This window comes from Perna viridis, chromosome 11, assembly GCF_037379345.1.
Source record: "Perna viridis isolate PV_CMFRI_1.1 ecotype Kerala chromosome 11, ASM3737934v1, whole genome shotgun sequence".
In the NCBI taxonomy this organism is placed as follows: domain Eukaryota; kingdom Metazoa; phylum Mollusca; class Bivalvia; order Mytilida; family Mytilidae; genus Perna; species Perna viridis.
In genome coordinates this window covers 8,281,169-8,298,420 of record NC_142455.1, presented here as the reverse complement: position 1 = coordinate 8,298,420, position 17,252 = coordinate 8,281,169, and the positions used below count along the sequence as shown (strand labels likewise).

The following is a 17,252-nucleotide window of genomic DNA, read 5'->3' as shown; positions in this document are numbered from 1 at the left end:
TAAAAAAAAATTAGCATCATTCCAAATGTATAAAAAACATTGGTAAACTTTGATATACATAACATTATATTAATTCAATCGAAAATGCGTGAACAAAGTAAACAGGTGCTCCATGAACACCTGTCGTCCAATATGACATGTTACAAAAATCATTGAAATATTAAAAAGTCCCATTCCTCTGAAACTATGGATCATATTTTCTTAAAACGTGTACAGGTCGTTAAAGTAATATAACGTTTTTTGTGTATTGTACCGGAATTTACAGTGCGACATGGGAGAAAAATCCTAAAATATGCAGGTCAATGAGTAATCAAGGGAACCAAGGTTTTAGTGGTAATAAAAAGAATGTAAACCCGGGACAAAAACAAGACATGGAAAACAGACATACACAACAAAGAACGTAAAGTAACTAAATCATACATACACAGTAACAAAGGCAAATGAGCAACTGGGACTCCACTAAAAACCTGGAATCACGGACCAGGTGTACCGGTAGGGTAAGATTAAAACATGATAGAAAATGCAATATCTTGTGTATTTTGTAGTATTTCTAGCCTGACTGTCTTAAAAGTAGTGCGAAGTATTCATTGAAATAGAGAAAGTTCGTACTTTGATTCTTACACTGGAATCTTCTATTTATATTTTTGTATCTATTTTTGATTTAAATGTTACTATTTTGATATTATTTCCGATAACCAATTTCTATACAGTTAGTTTACACAATAAATCTTACATAATTTATTATACGATTTTTTATCATTTTCATTGTATACAACATGTTGCAAATTTGACAGTTCTTACATCGTTAGATGGAGCAGTGTAGCGAATAGAGTCGTTCATCTAATTCATATATATAACCAATTATCAATATACTAACATTATGAATATTTGTTCCCTAACATCTATTAAAAAAGGACCGCTATTGAAGTAAGACCGGTTTTTCTTGAGTTTATAATAACAAATCATATGTATTAAATAATATCACTCTATAGTAAAATCACATAATCCACGTAATTGTGGTTAAGTGTGCAATTTAATCAACAAAAAGATGTTTAAAGTATAAATTTTTCGCAAATTGTAAAAATTTAAATACGTGTAGAAAAACAAATTGATGTATTTTAAAAGTTAGTTCCGACTCCTACTAATTGTGGTTCGGAATATCCGGAGCTGATTTTCATAACTTTACTATGCATAGTAGACACAGTTTGCTGAATCACTACCAAAGCGATATGGTAACTAGATATACTTATGTTTGTGGAATGTTTAGACAAAGAAAATTGTAGGCTGCTAGTCCTGTATATAATGGAGAGAGTCAAACAAATTTCACTACAGTCTGAAAATGCCTTCCAAGAATTCAATGCTAACTTATTTGTTTCTCTATCTCACAGTATGCCATGTGGCCTATTCTTTTGAGAAAGATATTGAGATTGCTTGCGGTAAGTTTTGCTACATTTAATAAATTGCGTTATTCTACGGCAAATAATACGAGGATACTCTACCGTTGAACAAACAAAAATAATACTTTGCCCAAAAAAATGAATGATTAGTTAAAAAAAAAACATTGCTGTCTAATTACAGTTATGTCGGGAAATATCATTGATAAAGGAGTTTAATAATGGTGTTCTGGTACTTTTTATTTTATTAAGTAGAGTTCTCAGCATCATAAGGTCTGAAATTTAAAACGGCAAATATATCTGCCAAAATTATCCGAGGAACTTAATGGGTTAGATATTTGTTTATAACTATTTTCATAAAATATCTTTTTTTAATTACCAAAAATTTGATCTTGCATTTTGAAAGACAACTTCATTTTGTTTTCTTCTGATATAGTAGTTTAAGATCCTTTTATGTTTATTTAGAGTATTTCGAATGCATTAGTACTTCCTGTCAACTTCTATTCTATTAAAGGGGTAACAGCTTACCGTTTACCCAGTATTCGGTCATTCATTTTACACTTAAACTCTTAATCTCCACGTTTCGTGTTTTCTGCTCATCAATTGTTTCTTAAACATGTTAAATATCAAAGTAGCATTTTGTGTAAGAATGAGGCAATTGGTGGCACATAAATTTCCTTAATTTAATTTTCTTTGCCTCAAATATATGAAATAAGCAAGAAGTAACTGAAACGCTATTAAAATTTACCCTGAAGTATCTTGGCCGTATATAGTTTTTACTGCTTATATAGGGAAAAGGTAATTTTCCGTATTGTATTTCAACAAAATTTAACTTATCAATGTCTTAAAAAAGGCAAATTTTACAAACATTTTGTATTGATATTTCTGGAGGCTATGAAGCATACATACTCAGCAATGCAAAAATATGTGTCTTTATGTGCCACATTTTGTACATATTTTACCTGATTTTTAGATAGTGAAGTTAATTACCTGTAGCTGACTGACTTTCCATCACTTATATTTTTTTTTATATCATACCAAACAAAGGTAAGGCACTGAGCACACGAAGCAAGAAACAAAGAGAATCTTCAGAATTGAATGCAAGGGTATCTGAAAATACATCAAAATACACAATAATTTAAAAAAATGGAGTACTTGCTACCATTCAATCAACGTAATTAAAAATGTTTATTAACAGGGAGTTCGTATCGACCTCAAACAACATAGGACAAATATATTAAAAAGAATAAAAGAAAGAAATGTGAGACGATATAAGGAAAATGTCCTAACAGTTCAATAAAAGTCTCTTTAACTTATAATTATTGTATATAGGATTTAAATCTTAGCTTGAACATTTTAAAATCTAATGAGGTGTTAAAACGACTGCGTTTTATGCATTTATTGTGTATTATGTGGAATTGCATTTGAGGTCAAAAAGATAAATATGAGATTTTGATAATTCAATTCCGTCTTTCAATTCTTAATAACAAAGAAACAGAACAAATCGGATAGAATTCCAATATTATACTTTTAGTGAAACAAGTATTTATAGGTAATTTCTATTAAAATAAACCAAAGAAAAATTGTGGAACAATATTTCTTTGAATCTGCAAGGAAAATAAATAGTGAGGTATGGAAAAGAACCGATGGGTTCCAAAATTAACTACCTTGACCGGTAGAATATAAACCAGTACAAATGAAATACTGCTTGGCGGGCGATTTTGCAAAGTATAATTTTGACGCATTTTAGGGGTCTGTTTCAAAAACGCCTAAAACAATTTATTTACTCTGAAATTCAGTACTAATTGCACAAATTAGCTTCCGCGAGAATTAGAAACGCAAACATTGTTTAAATGCATTTTTGTTTCAAATATCAAGATTTTACACACCAAAAATAAACCGCCATACCGCAACCGTTTACAGTATTTATAACCATGTTAACATAATAGTGGAGTGAGACTATTTCTCAATTGTGGATATTTTCCAAACCAGACACTTATAGATGTTATGAACAGTTCGTAAAAATATGAAAAATTTGTCAGTGAAACATTGGATACTCAATCCTTAGATTGTAAATAAAACAATTTAAACAATTAAAAAAAAAAACAAAACTAAAAACTCTTCCACTGGTAACCACATGCTTTTCAATGATGAACAGAACCCATATCATAAAGCAAGCTGCAAAATACCCCAAAATAAATGAAGTGAAACTTTCATAATTTACGAAAATCGCAATGTATTTGTTCTTAAAATGACTCTAACATGTAAGTACACTTGATATTTCCATTTATAGATGATCGCCTGATTAAGTTAACGAACCTTCAGGAGAGAATCAAACAATCACAAAGAAGATCAGGAGCAATAAAAAGAAGAAACCAACGTATAGACGTAAGTGTATAATAAAAAAAAATATATAAAAAAGTTATTATCTTTAAAAACATTTAAATAATTAAGTTCAAGTCCTTTTTTATTATTTGTCATTCGTAACTGGCTATATAAACACATACACGGATAGGCTAATTGAATTGCTTTATTTTCCAGGGCACAAAGTACATGATTTTGTCACTTTTCAACAGTTATATATAATTCTATGGGTCTTTAACATGGGCTGTTTAAGAAGAAAATGGGGTTGGTCAGTTTTCTTCTTATGAGATAGGATGTTTCTTAAAGTAAAATTTTAAAGTAAATATCATAAGTCACTGTACGTGATTTCTAGATTAGTAAGTCTTCGTAAAGGCATTTTTACAACATAAATATGGATTATGTAGGGACTTTTTCCATTATGGAAAAAGATTTTCTACAATAAATGTTTGGAAATTTACCATACAGAATTTTGCGCCAAACGCACTATTTTTATGCATTGACAAACACTTACATTGACTTGGAAGCACATCTGTATAATTCTGTATGATTTTGCAAGATAATAAAAATAATGCTGCACGAAAAAGGTATGATTAAGAAATAATTCGTGGAGGGGTAGATTTGTGCTCATTTTAACAAGGGTACGGCATTTATATTCGATTATTTAACACCGAGTGATAGCGAGCTCTTAAATGAGAATATAAATGCCAAATCTATGTTACAATAAGAACAAATCTATCCCCGGAAGGAATTCTTTCTTTTCTAATATGACAAAGACGGTAATGTTTGTGACAAAATCTCCCTAGGCGTTGCCAAAATAATGGCTGTTCCGTTTAAATTCCCCCGTATGGAAGTTGGATTAAATTTGTATATCTATGCCATCGTATGTGTTAAATGTGTGTATTTATATAATTAATTTCAATTAGATAGTCTCCTCTCAGCTGTTAATTCATCGCGTAAACGTTTATAAATGGGTGCTGTGTCTCGAAGCGACAGCGAATAAAAGAGACAGTGCAAAGGTACTAAAGGTGGGGTTGTACCGACATATACTGTTTGACGATATGAAGACGTTATATAAGAATCTACAATATACTTGTTTAAGCAGATCGCCAAGACTAATACTGAAAAATTGATCAAAATCAACAAAACTCACAGAAGTTAGTTTTCCGTGATGCATAATATAATATGCTATTCAAGATGGCCGACTTTTAACGGGAAAAATTATAAAAGCCAAAATGCGCACAAACGTTGGTATGATAATTCTTTTTGGCGTAAAAATCTACATCCCTGCCCGAGTAAGGAATGCTGTCATTACCTCGTGAGAAATGTATAAGATTTACTTCTTTCATTAATAAAGTAATTGTTATTGATTGTAGTGTCTTGTCGCAGAAATCGAAAGATTAAATGAAAGGTGTTCATAAAAGATATATTGAATGATTACCTGAAGTGATTAGCAGATTACCATACAACGTTAAGTTGGTGTTGCCTGACGTCCACAACAGTTAAAACAAATGTTTATTTTTCTATTCATTTATTTATACAATTTTTTATATTTATAATTTACATTTATGTACGTTTTTTTATTTTTTTTAAATAAATGTCTTAAAATAAATAAATATCATATTTAACTTTGTTGTCAACAAAATCATTATGAAGAATATTTTATAATTTTCTACACTTGAGGAAGAAACGTAGAATGACAACAAAATGATATAGTGATTTTCCTCCAAATGGATGTCTGTCTATCCGTCAGTATTTTTAGCACCGTTTAAACGAATGGCAAAGGAAGCACACACACAAAAATATTTTTTACAGTTTCAAAAATTCAAATATCGTTAGACGAAGAAAGACATAATGAAATACAGCAAAAAATTACTTTAAAAATAACCTGATAAACTAGTCATAACCTAACTAGAGCATACTTGACTCATACACTAGGTATTCGTCATACAGAATATATAACAAACCCAAGCATCCGATGAGTCTTTAAAGTACACAAGGTACTTCATTTATCCCCACTTGTAATTCCAAGAAAGGAACCAATCAGATTTGATGAATCATTAGAGTTAACAAGAACTTCATACAATTCGAATTAACTACAGTTCTACTAACTTTTACTATGACAATCTAAAGGTGTAGCTATTAAAACGGCTGAACACATGTTTGTCGGGTTTTTAAGAGAGATTGGAAAATTATGCGCGTCGATATATTTTTCATTGCAAAACAAATCTGAATTAAACATCAAATTCAATTTGTTCGTCAATTTAGATAGACGTATATTTAAAGAAGCAAAAGGTACTCCGATGGATTAAATGTAGCCAGATACACCCAAGAAAAACAGAGCACATTAATAATTCCCGATTTTTTTCTCCACCAGATCAATACCATGTGTACAGAAGCAAAAGAAAAAAAAAAAAGAAACACACATATACTTAACTACCTGTCTAAATATAGTTAGGGCTTCATAGGAAAAAAGACAAAATCGAAGCGCTTTCAACAAACTTCTAAATATGCGTTATTATCTTTACATACGTAATATCAATAATGAGATAGACCAAGGTTGTTTTTACAATTTCTGGTATATCTGCCTAAAATAAAGCAAGATGCACGCGGTGACAGACGTTCCTTTCCCCTCCTACTAACCGCTGCAGACAGACCTTTAGAAATTAGCATAAAAACCTCCTGAAGAGTTTCAAATTTCGTCGGTGCTGGTTTCCTTGTGGCTAAATAGACGATAATTTACCTAGAACGTTTAAATTTAATATTTGATATGCGATAGAAACTTCTAAAGCCAGGACGTCACAAAGCACGATAACAATTCAATACCATAGTAACGTCAAAATGGCGACAACTCCTCTACAAACTGATGATGATCTACAACTAGAGATTGGAACTAAAGGCTCAAGAATAATTCTCCTGGAAATAAAGACAATGATCCATGGTTTATCAACAAGCATGGAGAACATCGAACGGAAAGTGCAGAAAATCACCCAAATAAGTGAAAACCTATCAAATCTAACAACGCGTGTTCAAAAAAACGAAGACTTAATATAAGAATTACAAGAGAAAAATAAGCAAGTAGAGGATGACTTCGAACAAATGGGACAAATAGTCGATTCATACCTTTGGCAAATATTCAACAAATGCGGAACAGATAGCCGAAATAAAAGGAAAAATTGACACAATAGAGAAAGGACAGGGAATACAAACCACGAATTTTATTAAAGAACTACAGACAGAAGTGCTAGATCTTAAGTGTAGAAGTATGAAAGACAACCTGATTTTCTCTGGTTTAGCATTTCAGCGCGATGATATATGTCAACTGAAAGTGCAGAACTTTATCTCAAACAAGCTAGGAATACCATACAGAGTAAATCTAGGCAATGTCCATAGGTTTGGATTTGGAAAGCCAGGACAAAACAGCGTACGCCCGATAGTAGCAAAATTTATCCACCATTACGAATTAGAAGAAGTTCTGAACAACGCAAATAAGTTGAAGGGAAAGCGCTATGGAATTAGTGAACAATTTCCCCTCGAAATCGAGAAAAGACGGAAATTACTATACCCGGTCATGAGCAAAGCTAAGAGCGAAGGTAAGAAAGTTAAAATGGTGAGAGACAAATTATATATAAACGGAAAACAGTACGAACCATCTGAAACTAAAAGCAATGAATACCGAGATATCCTGATCCGTGAAAATCAAACACAAGAAGTTGAAAACAAGATCGTAGCAGAACGTCGGTTCAAAAGAACTCGCCGTGAAACTGACCCAAACGAACCTATAAATGAAGAAAATGTCACTACACATATGTAGGACAGGTCGAGAGATTCCTCGAACATTTTAAACACTTATTCTAATTATTTAAAACGTATGTACATTAATTGTTGTGGAATAATATCAAAACTTAAATACCCTGAATTAATCAAACAAAATTAAATTGCTGGCTTTGCAGAAACAAAACTTGATGATATCGATAGTATTGATTTACAAAGGATACGAATTTATTTTCAAAAACAGATCAAATATTGGCAAGAGAAGATCAGGAGGTTTGGCTATAGCATACAAAACAAATGTTAAGGAAACTATTGAATATATTAAAACAGAATGCAAACATGTCTTATGGTGTAAAATAACGAACAAAATTAGTCCAAAAGACGATATACTCTTGGGAGTTGTTTATGTTCCTCCAGAATATACTTCTTACTCTTCGCCTGATGCAATTAATGAAATAGATATGGAATACTTTGAGCTGTCCAACAAATTTTCAAAGTCTTTATTTACTGGTGATTTTAATACAAGGACCGGTTCAGAACAGGATTTTATCTATATCCCTGATAGTGATTTCAATGTATTAGAAATGGAAAATATGTCAATTAATGCCATCTGCACTTTAGAAAAATTTGGATTTAATCGCAAAAGAAATAGTAGGGATAACATTAGATATAGATTCGGAAACCAATTATTAGAATTTTGTCATGGAAATAACTTCTTTATAATGAATAGCACAACACCGGGCGACTTAAACGCGGAAAGTTTACATGCCGTAATTTTAGTGTAGCTGACTACTGTTTATGCAACGAAGACCTTATCAAAAACTTCATAGATTTGACAGTACTAGAATTTTCATGTCTCTACTCAGATATCCATTCGGCATTAGATATTTTGTTGAAACAAACTGGGGAAACCGACTGCCAAAACGACGAGATCCTAGTTAACCAGCAAAATGTCAAGTCCCTAAGAAAATGGAAAAATGGGAAAATCAAACCTTTATTTAGAGCATCTGAATTTAACAGAAATAGAAATTATAAATTCTGAAATGGGCGATGTCATAGAAGTAACGCAAGAAAGTGTAGACAATGATTGCAAAGTAGAAAGGGCAAAATTCCATAAGCTGAAAAACGAGAGAAAAACATGTCACCATTTCATTGACAAATAACTAAAGATGTCGAGAAAGAATATAAAAATATCTTAAATAAAGCACACAAGGAACACAGAAGAGAAATTAGAAACAAAATTGATAACTTAAAACAAAATGATTCCAAATAATTCTGGCGAATCCTAAACACAAAGAAAATTACAAACCAATCTTAAGATCGACTTCGGAAAACTGGTCACTTATTTCAAAGAACTTTACAGAGCACCACCCGAAGATGACGAAGCACACGAAATTGATACGAATACACGATACAGTGGACAGGAAATTAATAAGATGTTAAACTGTGAAATAACAAAAGATGAAATATTAAAGGCATTCAAAAATTTGAAAAAATGATAAAGCTTGTGCAGAAGACGGACTGATCAACGAATATCTAAAATCATCGTCCCATATCCTAATAGACATGTACGTAAAAATATTCAATGTGATATTCGAAACCGGAAAAAGTCCTTCGAAATGGACTCAAGGAACTATAAAACCGATTTACAAGAATATTTACAAAAACTATAGACCAATAACCATTGTTAGCTGTTTTGGAAAATTTTTACAGCCGTATTAAATGAGCGCCTCAAGAATTTTGCTGAGCAAACATCACTGTTCAAAGAAACCCAAAACGGATTCCGAGAAAACTACTCAACAATTGATTGTGCATTCATCCTTAATTCCCTGATAGAAATTCAACAACACTCTAAAAAAGAGACTATTCTGCGCATTTGTAGACTTTGAAAAGGCATTGTTACTGTTGATCGTAAATCTCTTTGGAAAAACTTATTAAACAGCAATATAGACGTAAAATGTTCCGAATTATCTACAATATGTACCAGAATATAAAATCAAGCCAAAGTTATGATAATCAAACATCGGCATTATTCCCATGTGCAGGTGGCGTTAGACAAGGATAAAATCTGTCGCCTTTTCTGTTTTCTTTGTACTTAAATGACTTGGAAGATTACCTCATTTCCGAAAATATTGCCGGGTTGAACAACATAAGTTCAGAAATTGAAGTAAAGCTAGGAATATTTCTTATTTTTTTATAATCTTGTATGCGATGATACAGCGATCTTAGCTGAAACACCAGAACAACTGCAGGAAGCCTTGAACAAGTTTAAAAACTAATGCGAGACATGGAAGATGAAAGTTAATGTTAACAAAACTAAGATAGTTATTTTCTCAAAGGGAAGAACAAATTATCCAAATTTCTATTACAACGGCCGTCAAATCGAAGTATTAAACAACTTTAATTATTTAGGAATTACCTTTAGTAAATTTGGCAGTTTTAAACAATGCAAACAGCAACTCAAGGACAAAGCAACTTGTGTTATGAATGAAGTTCTAAGGAAAGGTCGTCTGCATAATCTATCTATAAAGTGCCACATAGATCTATTCAATATACTTGTCAGACCGATATTACTATATGGATGTAAAATATGGGGATTTGAAAATATTGACATTTTGGAAAGAGTATAATTAAAATTTTATAAGATCCTCTTATACCTAAATTCATCGACTCAGAATGATGTCATTTATAGAGAATTGGGTTGTTTTCCGTTATACATAGACATACAAACCAAATTGATATCGTTTTGGACAAAACTGATAACAGGAAAAGAAAACAAAATTGCTTCAATTATATTTAAATACCTATTTAGATTAATGCAAATATCTACATTTAGATCACGACTTCTAGACAAGATGAAAAATATTCTCGATAATTGTAGATTTTCGCATCTTTGGACTTTTTAAAATACAACTAATATAAAACACGTAATAAAACAAAGACAAGAGGACCAGTATAAGCAGAAATGGGCAGGAAACATCACCAACTCACCAAAAACTATTAACTATCGGTTATTCAAGAATTCACATAACTTCGAACAATATTTTAACATACTAAACGACAAAGATATTATTACATTTTCGAAGTTTAGGACAACGAACCACAAACTACTCATAGAAAGCGGCAGATGGCAACATGTAGAGCGTAATCAACGAACATGCCATGTATGCAGAGAGGTTATTGGTGATGAGTACCACTACCTGATGGAATGTCCAAATTTTCGAAACGACAGAAAGCTTTACATTGATAAAAAATTCATATTTAACTGTAATATTTTAAAATTTAGTGTTGTTATGAATCAGAAACAGCAATCCAAACTAAGAAAATTGTGCAAATTCATTAGAATTATAAATGGCACTCTGGATTCTCTCTGACCTCTAAAAAATTATGATTGTATTTCCCTCCGCAACTGTACAACTCAATGCAATTTGTAAAAATATGTTATTCTGCATATCTTTGTACTACATCGATTTTATCAGAATAAATTATATATATATACAAACATCACTGATTTCAAGAGTTATTTCTCTTACCGTAGATCTACCTCCTGAACATGTCTCTCTCTTTATACATCTAAGTCTCCTTATATAACTTTAAATGTATTTTAAAACCAGGTACGATGATATACATTGAAATCGGTCTAAACGAAACATCTTTCGGGCTAAATAATTATTTTAATAATAATTGTTTAAAATAGCAGTACACGTGCAAGACTTCAGATACGTATGATGGTTAATGCATTTATGTCATGATCTTAACAATATTCAATTTAGAGATTTTTAAATAAACATTTGAGAATGTTATGAAATAAGAATTTCAATCTACATTAAGTGTAAGCAACCGCCTTCATATTTCGGAGCGAGAGAAGAATTGAGACATAACTGACACTTGACATAGACAATCACTTGTTTGAGGGGATTGAAATTCAGTAATGGTTTTATATAATCTGTGGTGGATGGCTTCAACAAACATCCTACTCAAATATGCACCTGTTTTACCACAGAAAAATGCGTACTGGTTGCCGAAATATCATTGATAAAAAATTGATATCATATTACAAAAAAACTGTACATAGGCATATTTTTATGTAAATCATGTTCAACTTTCATTAATTCTACATCTCACATACATATCTGTATAAGAAAGAGGAAGAAAAAGATCTGAAGGTTTTTTATTCTGTGCAGTCAAACGTATCCGTTTTTCAGTTGTATACAGAGACATCACATTTTTCAAAATTAATCTCAATGTAACAATTTTCTATATCAACTATATTTGCATATTTAGATATTTTCTTTTTCTTTTTCCGTTTCGCCAACAGTTTTATTAAATAAGGGTTCCAGATTTATTTTATTGATAACAATATTGTCGTTTAGTTATTTATTCTTATCTTTTTGTTTTTAAAATGTTTACCTGTATGGCTTAATGTCTGAACTGTAAGTATTCACTTTCTATACACTGAAAACAATTGTAATATGATAAAAATTTGTATACTAAGTTTTTTTTAATAGACTTTCACTTCGCAACCGGAAGCTTTTCCCAAGAATATTTTTCAAGGTTTTTAACTGATCTTCCATATGAAGAAGCACGTGACACGTCATTTCACACGGGTAATCAAAGAAGTTACCTCATTAAAATGTTGAAAAGTGGACCTGATCATAGTTTTAAGGTCGAAAAGTTCATACAATTCATTAACATCAACGGAAAATCAACACGCTAATCGTTTTAATTTGAAATTCACATATTTATAGTAACAATGATGTTTTTATCAATCACTTCTTCTTCTTAATGACTTAATTTAGTTGTTTTTTATAATGTAAAGAAGAGTGGGTAAGCTATCATAAACGATATTTATAATCATCCTATTATGTAATTTGAGATTATAAGGCAGGCAGACCACGATCTAAAAATAAAGCATGTGGTTAAACTAAATGATATATATATAATGTTAAGGAAAGTAGACCAAGAATGTAGGAAGTTCTTTAATCATAGTTACATCGGTAGCACTATACAAATTGTCTATCTATGGTAGTACTAATTTTCATGTAACAAGTTTTCATGACATAAATGATTTCATTCATATTGTGGTCAATTTTTTTAGAAATGAAATTTGCTAGAGCATTCTGATCGTCACTTGATGTATTTGAGTTATCGTGTGTCAATGATGGTAAAAATATCCCTTTCATTTTACAACGAGTTTCAGTCTCTTATACAACAGTATGAGAATATTCAAGACCAAAGGCTAGACAAACAAAATAGACAAACATCATTAATGTCACATACCCACCAAAACTACACATAGAAACTAAAAAAGTACTCTACTAAAACCTTCGATGAATGGTTCATGGATACCTGTACTTCCAGCATTCGTGTTTGAAACATTATAATTTGCCATGCTTGAAATAAAGACGATGGACTTATATAATAAAATTAATCATGAAAATATCAACTAGCAAATATCACGGTTTATGACAATTTTTATTCATGTTAGTTATTCTTCTACATGTATAAGATAAGACTTTGAGACAAATCTTTTAACATACATCGATATCCACCAATATTTTAAATAGAAAATACCATCATATTCAATAGAAAACACCAAAGAAATACCAATACTGTGAAATAGGACCAATTATATATTTGGAGTTGGTTAAGAAGAGAAGTAATTTATTAACTTGTACATAAAACTACGTGTAAATATGAAAATATTACATAACATATCGATTACCGACTTTCTAGAATCGCACCAGACGTTTCCTTATCTTTGCGCCTGTTCCATGGTTTCAGTGTTAAGTGGGGTATGGTTTGCTTTCTACTTTAGTTTTTTTCTGTACATGCTGTATTGGCTATTTTATATTTATTGTTGTGCGTGTCCGCTTTCGTAAGACAGGTTTGTCATTTTGTTTTGTCTCTATGTATGTGTTATTTTGGTCATTTCATGATCTTTTCTGTGCTTGTAAATTTCCATTGTATAGCCGGCATCACGGAATCATGCTCTTTTTATAATTTTTGTCCTTATCCTGGTCTCATAGATTTATTCACTGTCCCATATAACGATATAGATTTACATTGGTTATTCAAACATTTGGTCAAACAATTGTTGTGTCGCCGTTTAATGTTGAGCAAACTATACTATACTTACTATCATTTTTGGTAGATGCATGATAATTAGATATAATAAAATTTATTGTGTAATTTAGAATATATTGTAGAAATGGTACCACAAATCCGCAAATACGACTCTATAACAAGTTTTCAGTTAAAAAAGGACTGGTATAAATATTAATGTATATTGCATTATTAACTGCATACAGGCCTTTTTTTATCTGTTCGGAATTTTTATTATATTGTTTTGACAAATGATATTTAAAACAACTCTGATATACCAAATATTGATTTGATCTTTTAACAAAAATCACATTCTAGATTTCATTTATATATATTATTATAATTTAACTTGCTCTCTCTGAAATTGTATCAAATGAAGAACAAAAGCAAAATTAATGAACTGATAAAATCTAGGCAGTAGTTCAAAGGATTAGCAGAAAAAGAAAGTCCGTAAAGCAAATTGCAATACATCTGGGTAAAACAAGGAGGTTACAAAACAACCGCAATGTTCCTGACTTGGTACAGGCATTTGATTATGAAAGATGAGTTGAATCAAATTTTATAGCGCACTAAACCTCCCGATTCCATTACGGTTAATTATTTCCGGTATATTTCAATCCAAATCGGTAGCATCAAAACAGTACAGAAGATATGAGCAATGAATAGTTGAAGAAAAAATAACTAATTACAATAAATATGATGTGAATCCTAGCCACGAGTTTCAACTAGTCTTGAACTTTGTGTGGAAAGTGCGTCAAGCGCAAGATGAATAATAATAATATATAAGTAAATACTACCAATTATTAATGTGTTGATATTATGAACATTTATCATCTAATATTGTTTTGTTAGAAACAGAATATTTTTCAAAAAGATATAGATATTGACAATAAAACATTTTTAGACGTCGTAAGAGAAGTATTTTCTTATAATCTTGTTCCAAAAGCCTGTCCGTTAGTCAACGGTGGTGTCGTAAGATGTCAAAATAATCGTTGCTAACTCTGACAAACCTTAACAACAGAGAAACATAAAAACTGTATGCAGGGAAAGCTTGTATAATACTGCACAAGAAAGGGAAATTTATAATATTAAAATCAAAATCGTCTCATATGTCCTATATTGTTTACGAAATGACTACTGTGGTCAATTTTGAGGTGAAAGTATAAAATGACTCAGAGGATGTTGTGTCAGTAGCCTCTTTAATTTCTAGTTCTGGTGGATAAATAAGCAGAAACCATTCTCCAAATGTAGCTTTTTTTCAATATATCGATATGTTATATTGATCGTGTCTACTTTACCTGTTGTCTTCCACAAGAGTTTGAGCCAACTCCGATTCAAAGAAATAAAACAACAAGTTAGCTATGAAGCACAAATTGTGCCTAATGGAATGCCGATACTTTGATAAATAATTGTCCATCCAAAGTGTTTGAGGACAAACTCTAGAATACTAATTATTTGTTGCTCGGTGTAGCAATTTTAGATTAAATATGTAGGATCGAAGCTTTCAGCAATAAAATTGTTGCGAATTACCATTCTTGCAGTTCAATAGTTTGTGGATGATTTCTCTGAGACGTGTTTTCAATTTATCGTGCGGCGAGTAAACAGTTTTACAATATTCTCGTTGTCCTTCCTCAATTGCTGAAAAAAAAATGGTGAGCTGTATAGACAGCCCCTTTTGTTGAACAAGTATATGATCTTGCTGTGTACCTTTGCTTATATGTTTTTATGTAGTTTTGCAACCCCATACACATAAGTTAATCCTCAGACTTCCCGATTGAAAGAACATTTAATGGGGCCATAAGGGACTTTTGCTTAGCTTGGATTAGTGAGTTAGGTCACTGCTTTATTATTAAAATTAAGGTACTGGTTTATTTGTTGGGTTTTCTTTCCAGAGATTTCCATTTTGAATAATGTTAAAATCATCAGTGATGACATGGCAAAAAGTTGTAAAGAAATGAATATTTTGAAAAATCACAAGTTAATTCTTTTGTTCTTGAAAAGTCGGAAAGAAGACATATAACAAATAATACTCGCCAGTATATAATTTGATGAAAAAATATCTATGCCTACTGTGTCAAGTGCCGATCACGAGGGTTTATAAGTATCAGTCCCTGTAAGAAACTGGCAGTAGATGAAATATGATAGAAAGAAACCCATCATTTTGATAGTGTATTTTGACTATTTGCACCATTAGAATTAGGAAAACATACAATATTGTCCATATCGTACTGGACCATTGAGTTATAATTTCATTGACATGCATTGAAAATGAACATGCAAGAGTAGATAACTCTGTCAAAAACGTCATTCTTTTAACAATCTATTGACAAATTTCTTAGCAAATCCAACGATGCAGAAAACACAAAATGGTCTTTTCAAATAGAGAAAGCATCATTGAGTAATATTTTATTGTGAGGTCTTTGGGGTTTTGACATGCATGATTCTGATTTTTCCCATTTTGCATGTTTCTTACACACACCTACACTTAAGAATATAAAGAGGCAGTGGAAAGAGAATGGTACAAATCACCATTAACCACCATTCCCCGACGATTAAAATCTTTTCAAAATATGGAAATCATCCTTGAGTAAAATTATATTGTCAGATCGGTTGTATTTTCCGTGCATGTTTCTGAATTTTTCCATTTTGCCTACTTTTTATTACTTGATTAATGACTAGGCCTTACAATAACTACAACGGATATGCATTACTCCCTATCAATCTTCATCAATATATCAGACGATAAATACTACGCTGTTATTCTGCTTCAACTTTTTGTTGAATTAACAATACCGATTTTCTAACGCCTTGGCACATTGTGAATTTTAATTTTTATGCAGCAAAACGTAAGCGATATTTTATTATATTTTCCCCACTTAAACTTCTTATTCTATCCCATTTCCCATAACCCAGCACCCTTTTTGTCATGCGCAAATCCCATGTATGTCCCATTCCTGTTAACATTCGTCTAATCTGGACGTGACATTTTATGAGCAACTCGACAGTTTAAAAAAAAAATTAGCATCATTCCAAATGTATAAAAAACATTGGTAAACTTTGATATACATAAAATTATATTAATTCAATCGAAAATGCGTGAACAAAGTAAACAGGTGCTCCATGAACACCTGTCGTCCAATATGACATGTTACAAAAATCATTGAAATATTAAAAAGTCCCATTCCTCTGAAACTATGGATCATATTTTCTTAAAACGTGTACAGGTCGTTAAAGTAATGTAACGTTTTTTGTGTATTGTACCGGAATTTACAGTGCGACATGGGAGAAAAATCCTAAAATATGCAGGTCAATGAGTAATCAAGGGAACCAAGGTTTTAGTGGTAATAAAAAGAATGTAAACCCGGGACAAAAACAAGACATGGAAAACAGACATACACAACAAAGAACGTAAAGTAACTAAATCATACATACACAGTAACAAAGGCAAATGAGCAACTGGGACTCCACTAAAAACCTGGAATCACGGACCAGGTGTACCGGTAGGGTAAGATTAAAACATGATAGAAAATGCAATATCTTGTGTATTTTGTAGTATTTCTAGCCTGACTGTCTTAAAAGTAGTGCGAAGTATTCATTGAAATAGAGAAAGTTCGTACT

At 31.4% G+C, this 17,252-nt stretch overlaps 1 long non-coding RNA gene across 1 annotated transcript; it reads left to right on the top strand.

Moving 5' to 3' along the window:
• The first annotated feature begins 1,352 nt into the window (after positions 1-1,352).
• On the top strand, positions 1,353-5,425 carry LOC148602851 (uncharacterized). The gene is made up of 3 exons (XR_015916854.1): positions 1,353-1,436; positions 3,688-3,782; positions 5,132-5,425. It is a non-coding gene; the product is annotated as an uncharacterized LOC148602851 (long non-coding RNA).
• The last annotated feature ends 11,827 nt before the right edge of the window (positions 5,426-17,252 follow it).